Source organism: Mercenaria mercenaria, chromosome 11, assembly GCF_021730395.1.
Source record: "Mercenaria mercenaria strain notata chromosome 11, MADL_Memer_1, whole genome shotgun sequence".
Classification (NCBI taxonomy): Eukaryota; Metazoa; Mollusca; class Bivalvia; order Venerida; family Veneridae; genus Mercenaria; species Mercenaria mercenaria.
In genome coordinates this window covers 43,815,613-43,824,637 of record NC_069371.1, presented here as the reverse complement: position 1 = coordinate 43,824,637, position 9,025 = coordinate 43,815,613, and the positions used below count along the sequence as shown (strand labels likewise).

Sequence of the window (9,025 nt, the reverse complement as noted above, 5' to 3'; positions counted from 1 at the left end):
CATAGGGAACTTTCTGTACAGTAAACTGGAGCAAGGAAAAACTGACATCAGCAGCCCTCAATTATGGTATCCAAACCAAAGCTGAGGCTATAAAACATTACAGAGACTTAAAACACATAGGCCTTCTGGTTTATTTTTAGAAAATTTTGAAGACTTTTCTATGTACAATCCAGTAACCCCATGGGGCGGGATCAATTTGACCCTGGGGGTCATGATTTGAACAAATTTTGTAGAAGTCTACTAGGCAATGCTACATGTCAAATATCTTAGATCTAGGCCTTCTGGTTTATTTTTCGATTTTTTTTAAAGATTTTCCTATGTAAAATCAAGTGACCCCTGGGGCGGGGTCAATTTTGACCCTGGGGGACATGATTTGAACAAATTTTGTAGAGGTCCACTAGGCAATGCTACAAGTGAAATATCTAAGCTCTAGGCCTTCTGGTTAATTTTTAGAATTTTTTTGAAGATTTTCCTATGTAGAAACAAGTGACCCCTGGGGCGGGGTCAATTTTGACCCAGGGGGTCACGATTGAACAATTGTTGTAGAGGTCTGCCAGGCAATGCTACATGTTAAATATCTAAGCTCTAGGCCTTCTGGTTTATTTTTAGAAAAATTTTGAAGATTTTCCTATGTAAAATCAAGTGACCCCTAGGGCGGGGTCAACTTTGACCCCCGGGTCATGATTTGAATAACTTTAGTAGAAGTCCACTAGGCAATGCTACATGTCAAATATCTAAGCTCTAGGGCTTCTGGTTTTTGAGAAGAAGATTTTTTAATATTTTCCTATGTAAAATCAAGTGACCCCTGGGGTCATGATTTGAACAAACTTGGAAGAGGTCCATTAGGCAATGCTTCACACCAAATATCTAAGATCTAGGGCTTCTGGTTTTTGAGAAGAAGATTTTTAAAGTTTTTCCTTTCCGTTGCCATGGGTTCTGCATGGAATTCAATTCTTTGAACAATTTTGAAAGGGGGCCACCCAAGGATCATTCCTGTGAAGTTTGGTGTAATTCTGCCCAGTGGTTTTCAAGAAGATTTTTTTACAAATTGTTGACGGACGATGCACAACGAACATCAAGCGGTCACAATAGCTCACCTTGTCACTTTGTCAAAAGACTGCAAAGTTTCATTGAGATATCTTGAAAATTAAAAAAGTTATGATAATTTGAAAGAAATTCTCATTCTTATCGGGTCCGTGAGCACATGCAATATTTTCTCTTAATATTTAGCAATTTCTGATATTGACGAGAAAGTTCTAGATAAAAAAGTGAAAACAAAACGTCATCGGATTAGACGGGTAATATCCTTTTTCGTGATGGCAAAGTTTCAAAACTAAGTTGTGTGAAATCAGAATCAGGGAAATACGTATACATCAAGGCTGTAGCTATACCCTTGAACAAAGACATACACTATCCGATGATGTTAATATGTGCCTAAAAATTGTGGAACTACAATGAAATGGGGAACTTGTAAGTGTCCAGCTGGTAATGATAGTGAAAGCAAGGACATTGTAGCTGTAGTTTACTTCATAATTGGTCTTCACCAGTAGATAAGAAGATTCCCTGGTATAATCCACCCAGAGGACCTGGATCAACTTGAGCAGGAGTATGGGGACCTCCAGGTGCTCACACCCAACGTACTTCCAGAGTATGATGAGCACACCAAGCTGGACGAGTACTGGGGAAAACTGGCATCCCTGAACAAAGTAACAGGAAAGTCCAGATTTCCAACACTGACTAAATTGGTCTGTGCTTTACTGACAATACCTAACAGCAATGCTGACTGTGAACGCACATTTAGCTGTGTAAGAAAAGTTCAGACTGAGTTGAGGAGTGATCTAGACAGTACAACAATCACTGCTCTGTTGTCCTGTAAGATAAACAGGGACAAGAAATGTTATGACTTAAATATAAGTGATGACCTGAGAGTTCAGTCAAAGAAGGCAACTCACAAATATAACAAAGAACTTTGTAAATAATTAGAGGAATGAAACACTCAAAAGTGTTAATGTAGACAGCATTATTTTATATTAGAAAACTAAAACTTTTCATGTATCATAAATAAAATTAAACTAAAACGATCATGTGTTTTCAATATTGAGTGTGTTAAAGCAAGACAAAGGAGGGTGGACCTGAAATTCATATAAATGGTCTCAGAAAGCACCAGAATGCATATTTTCATGTATATTTAGCAAACATTTTTTGAGGGTCCCCCAAACACCCCCAGCGGGAGGAGGAAACCCCCTCCTGTACCCAACCACGTGCGTCGCTTTGCAACATGCAGAAATCTCACTTTTTCACATTATGGAAACTTGACAGGTATGGGAGTGGAAAAGAGTCCAGATATCAAGACATGTACTGATAAACTACAGATGTGGCATGTCCATGAACCCATTTCAGACCAGCCCCTTTTATTCAGTGATATTAACTTTGTGAAGCATGACCCATTCAAAGTGTCTAAGAAAGAACTGTGTTCAAATGTTAAGTACCACAATCCTGTGTCTCATTTTGCAAAAGCAGTGACAAATAGTCAGAATGTGAAACTAGTGAAATTATAGGACACCAGTGGTTTGAAAATACCTGTGATTGAAAAAATGAGGTGCAATAACTTTGAGTCTGTGCTGCCAAATGTTCAGAGCAAGGCCAGTGACTTAAAGGACATGCTGTTTGAAAAATTGGAAGACACAATATTTTTACCTGTTGCCTATGAGCTAACTGACTGTGAGAAAACTTTCTATGAAGGGCTAATTTCATGTGAAATAAAAAATTCCAAAGTAATTGAAAAACAAACAAGAATGCAGAGTAAGAAAGCAAAGTGGTTTGCAGAAAGGGAGTACAGAATTACAGCTTCAACTTTCGGCACTTTCTGTCACATAAAGCCAACAACAGATGCCTTGAAAACATTCACACAGAAAAGGCAGCATTTTAAGACACAGCTAGAGTGTAAAACATGGAATTATGTACGAAAATGTAGGTTTTGCAAAATATGGGAAGCAAAACAATGTAGTATATTGTGAACCCCAAGATTCCTTATCTAGGGGCAAGTCCAGACCGAATTGTGCTCAGTGATAAAAAGGACTTAAAACTTGTGGAGGTGAAATGCTCCTTCAGTCTGTTTTGACAGAAAAACTTCAATTCAAAAACATAGTCAAGAAAGCAATGCAACTGAACATGATTTGACTTAGAACGATGACACATTTCCAGTTCCGGTTTCAATGAAACAGTTGACGAAACCACATTATACTGAGGAAACATTTAAGCTAGTGTTAGATTAACAAGAGCACCGCCTTGCGGGTGCTGACGCTCATCTGATTTTTTTTGTGTGATAGAAATATTGTCCTACCCGTGATTTTCTAAGTCTAAAAAGGGCCATCATTCTTGCAAAAAGCAGGATAGAGTTATGTTTTTTGATGTACAGTGTCCACTTATGATGGTGAAAAACTGTTGAAAGTTTTAAAGCAATAGCTTTGATAGTTTATGAGAAAAGTTGACTTAAACATAATACTCAACCAAGAAAATGATTTTCTAAGTCCAAAAGGGGCAATAATTATTGCAAAAATCAGGATGGAGTTACGCTGCTTGCTGTACAGGGTCAGCTTATGATGGTGAACAAGTGTTGCAAGTTTCAAAGCAATAGCTTTGATAGTTTAAGAGAAAAAGTTGACCTAAACATAAAACTTAACCAAGAAATCTGATATTTTCTAAGTCCAAAAGGGGCCATAAATCTTGCAAAAAGCAGGATGGAGTTATGTTTCTTGCTGTACAGGGTCAACTTATGATGGTGAACAAGTGCTGCAAGTTTTAAAGCAATAGCTTTGATAGTTTAGGATAAAAGCTGACCTAAACATAAAACTTAACCAAGAAAACTGATTTTCTAAGTCCAAAAGGGGCAATAAATCTTGCAAAAAGCAAGATGGAGTTATGTTTCTTGCTGTACAGGGTCAGCTTATGATGGTGAACAAGTATTCCAAGTTTCAAAGCAATAGCTTTGACAGTTTGGGAGAAAAGTTGACCTAAACATAAAACTTAACCAAGAAACCTGATATCTTCTAAGTACAAAAGGGGCCATAAATCTTGCAAAAAGCAAGATGGAGTTATGTTTCTTGCTATACAGGGTCAGCTTATGATGGTGAACAAGTATTCCAAGTTTCAAAGCAATAGCTTTGATAGTTTAGGAGAAAAGCTGACCTAAACATAAAACTTAACCAGGCAACGCCGACGCAGACGCCGACGCCGACACCGACGCCGACGCCGACGCCGACAACCGCTCAAGTGATGACAATAACTCATCATTTTTTTTCAAAAAATCAGATGAGCTAAAAATGCGACAATGTTCAATCCACCAGGGAACAAATCTAACTTGTACGTGTTGATCAACGATGCAAAAAATATTGAACGCATATATGTGAACAAAAAGTGCAAATATTACGACAACTGTGGTGGGTGGGACTATTCCAAAGGCAATACTAGGAAGAGTTCATTTGTTCATGATGGAGACTCACTGAACGAGTTTAACTTTAAAGATTTAAAGTATTGTGTTAAACGTCGCGAAAAAGGCAAGACTGTATACAAACCTCTCAAAACACAACCAGACCAGGAATCTATCGTCATTATGCCAAGATATTACACTGTGGTTAAGTTGTGTAAGTGTGGTTAAAATCGAATGTAAAATGTCACTTCTATCATGTTCACAATGTAGAAATTATCAAAATATGGCTCTTTCAGATATATTGTTGCTTAATGTATTTCGCAAGGTTATCAAATCAAACGATAAATGAAGTCTATATATTGCTGCAAAGCCAAAATAGCAAATTTTGGCCCTTATTTTGGAACCCATGATGGGATCTGAACAGTTTTGGAAAGGAACCGAGATATTACGCCAATACAAGTTGTGTGCAACTTCGATTAAAATTGATTGCAAAATGTGGTCTCTATCGTGTTTAAAAGATATTGTGAACGGACGTTGGATGGACGACACACAAAATGCGGTCACAAAAGCTCAACATGTCAACAGGCTAAAAATATTATTATAATACTATCTTAGGAGGCATCACCCGTAAGGTGCTTTCTGCAAAAAACAGTGTCTAAGAAGAATGAATAAAACAGCAAACAACATGAGCTTGTTGGTGTGAAACGGATGTATAAAACTTTTGAGAGTAAAAGTGTGGAAGTGAGGATTCATGGCCATGACAGAAATTCGTCAGTGAATATGTATTTATCATCTGATCAGAAAGGTGTAATAAGCAAATGATGCTTGAAAGCCATTACTTCTGGACCAAAGAAGAAACTGGGAATATCTTGGAATGAAGAATTGTCCAACAAGAATGCAGCGATAAAAACCGCAGCGATGAAGAATTGCAAAAGGTCACCAACTTGGCTTCGAGAGTTGCTGGACAATATTCCAGAGCATTATAACAATCACACAACATCTGCAACAAATGTTGGATGCCAGCTAGAAGGTGGCAATTATGAATGCAGTAAAGGCACCCTTAAAGACCTGATTATTGACACTCACTATGTGGAATCGTTCAACAATGCAGCTATAATATATTATGACAAGAGAATCACATTTGGAGGAAAAGAATATAAAAGAGGAACATCTATCTCTGTCTTCGACTGGAATGAAAATGTGGATAGAGACTGCTCATCTGGGATTTTATTTGAGCATGTACGCAATCCAAGAGGACATACAGGACACAAAAAATTTTAAACCTGAAGACATACACATTTGACACTGCTATATGGGAGAAGGTAATGGATGTGTTTTATTGAAACTGAAATAGTACTAATGATAAGAGCCATATATTACAGTGACAGAACACATAAACATTTATATTTGTTAGTGATTTATGTATACATCATGTGTATCTTTTGTAAGTTTAATTAAATAAAATCATTTCAAATGAGTAATTTATTATTGATGCAATTAATTATTAATTTCTTGCTTGTCATTATGGCTGAGAACTGTAGTTCTGAATCAGGTAGTTTACCTTCTGCAAAGAAAGAAAAATCTGTGAAAGTGAAACAAGGACTCTAAATCCAGCTGAAAAATGGAAAATAGACTTTCCTTGGTTGCTTGTGGATTATCAGTCTGGAAATCTTAAGTGCAAACTTTGTATCAAATATAAGAAAAATAATACACTTACTGGAAATGGATGTACTGTGTTAAAAAAGGATACACTTACGAAACACCAGAGAGGTGGAGGTAATAACTTTAATTAATTAATGATGATGTCTTCTTTCTGCCAACCCGACAGGTCCTATTGTTTCCCATACCGTGAACATTAAGCATGAAATCACCAGATTTTTCTTTAACAGAAATTATAATGAATATCAGATGTTAAGGATTGCTTAAGAGTTGTCCCAGTAGTTACATGTATATAATATATTGTTAATTTATTGAGAAATGATATAAATTATGGTTAAAAAATAAATTTATCCTTGATGCACTGTTTTGCTTATTATTACACAAGGACAGACCATTCAGTTTATTTTATAAAGCATTTAGTATGACTTAACATTTGTGGATAATGGTGTTTTCTGCTGCAATCTAAGCATTTGAAATAGTCCTTAAAGCCCCAAAGCTTCAGGGGGCAAAGCCCCTTGTGAACCCCACCAAAGCCCTGTCTTGGACACGTGAACGGGCGTTCAAGCCTCTTTGATCCACGACGTAAATATTTGGCTCAAACTTTTTTCAACCCAGCCCTAGCCCTGTACATGTGTATCTTAAAGGCATATGCTAGATAAAATTTTCACGCGGCAGAAATCGTACAATACACCGATTACAACACCGTATCCGGTAAAGTTGCACTGTTTTGGATAATCGTAAAAGCTGTGTGGTTATTTACTAATGCTTAGTTGAAACGTAATGGAAAGAGCAAAAGGGCGTTTTATCTCGAGCAGAAATAAAAAGAAAAACTTGAAATCATCAGGCCGTTTGAAAACATGGCACGGGACAGGTGATGATATTCTCGTCGAACAAACTGACAGTAGTAATCGTAGTAAAGTGATTTCGGATGGAGCTGTTTTGGATGATGTTGTTTTGGATGATGTTTCGGATGGTGTCGTTGGAGGAAATGAGACTGTGAATCATACTGCCAGTGCTTCCACAGTAGTGCCTGGTCGGAGAATTGTAGAACTGGATCATATTATTGATCAATTAAGACAATGTAATGAGTGTGGACATGAACTCAATGTGACAGATATAAAACACGAGCAGTGTTATGGATTTGGGTCCATCTTGACAATTATTTGCAAATACTGTGGCAAAATAAACCGCACTGAAACTAACAAGCGACAACGGAGAGAATGTGTTAAAGGAAACCCTCCATTTGTTGTCAACGCTAAAGCATCAATAGGAATGAAACAATTTACTGATTTCTGCATGGTCAGACTTGACTGGGCTACTCCATTTACTATTTTTGCACTTTTTCATCCGAACATAAATCAAGTGCCACAGAGTAGTAATTCGGAGTATACTCCGAACCTGCCACCATACCGGCAGGGAACTATGGAGTGTGACGTCATATATCAAGATGTCTGCCTCAAATGAAAGACGAACCATGTTCCAATGTGATACATGCAAGATGTTTTTTTGTCGATGGAGGTGTTTGTCAGACATGCATGTCTTGCATCTGGTTTAAATTGACTTTTTTATTATTATAATAAAGTAAGAATGTATGACTTACATCAAAATCCATTATTTGAGCATAAATAAGAGTAGATAACACGTACACTAGTGAACTCACACCTATCTCAAAGACCTGTGATTATCCCTCTCACAGTTATTTAAAGTCATAATACAATTTTGATTTTCTTGGAATGCTACAGAAAAGGACCTTGACCTTTTTGACCTACTGACCTAAAATCAATATGGGTCATCTGCTGGTCATGACTAACTTCCCTATCAGCTTTCATGATCCTAGGCCCAAGCGTTTTTGAGTTATCATCCGAAACAGTTTAACTGTTCCAGGTCTCTGTGATCTTGACCTTTGACCTACTGATCTCAAAATCTTTAGCGGTCATCTGCTGGTCATGACCAACCTCCCTATAAACTTTCATGATCCTAGACCCAAGCATTCTTGAGTTATTATCTGGAAACCGTTTAACTGTTCTTGGTCAATGAGGACTTGACCTTTGACCTGCTGATCTCAAAATCTTTAGGGGTCATCTGCTGGTCATGACCAACCTCCCTTTAAACTTTTGGCCTCTAATAAGTATCTGTTTACTGATGCACAGTGTGTGTCTTGGATGAAGACACTAATAGGACCATACATAAGACTGTAAACTACAATAACAATACCCCAGGAGGCAAACGGAAAACATTCCTGTATGAAAAAGAATTAGACTCTTTTGATCAAGGAAGCCCAAACATCTGACCGCAAGCTATGATAATATGTGGACATAGCTCTGGAACCCATGGTGGAATATGGCTGGTTCAAGGAACCAAGATCTTATAGTGATACAAGTTATGTTCAAGTTTGGTTGAAATCATATCATAAACTAGAGCTGCTTTTGAGAAAAGCATGTCTCCCACAACTGCCTAATCATCTGAATAGTAGTATTAGATAGGATGAGAAAAGTTCGAACGTAAACCCTACTCCCTCTATATTCTTAATTCCCAATCAGACATTCAGTGCTTTGATTATCAAGAACAACTCAATCAGACTTTTAGTGCTTTGATACAACCCAATCAAACTTTCAGTGATTTGATTATAAAGGAGCTGCGTTCAATAAACGCTTGATGCCCCCGGTGGCATCCGTGTCGATACAAAGCAAACTAAGTCCAAAACGAGGTCAAGGTCAAGGTCAAACTGAGGTCAGGTGATGTTTGAAGATGAGGAATGGTCACAGGTTACATCTGTATTAGTATCAATTCATTCTTGTAAGCGGTATTGATGCTAGACGAAATGGTCCCACTTGGTTAACCAAGAGATGGCCCATATAAAGCAACCTAAGTCCAAAATGAGGTCAAGGTCAAACTGAGGTCAGGTGATGTCTGAGGATGAGGAATCAGGGTTCTCGG

General features: G+C 37.6%; 1 pseudogene; it reads left to right on the top strand.

Annotated features, from left to right (window-relative positions):
• Positions 1-1,092: 1,092 nt before the first annotated feature.
• LOC123530939 (uncharacterized) lies at positions 1,093-3,148 on the top strand (annotated as a pseudogene).
• Positions 3,149-9,025: the final 5,877 nt, after the last annotated feature.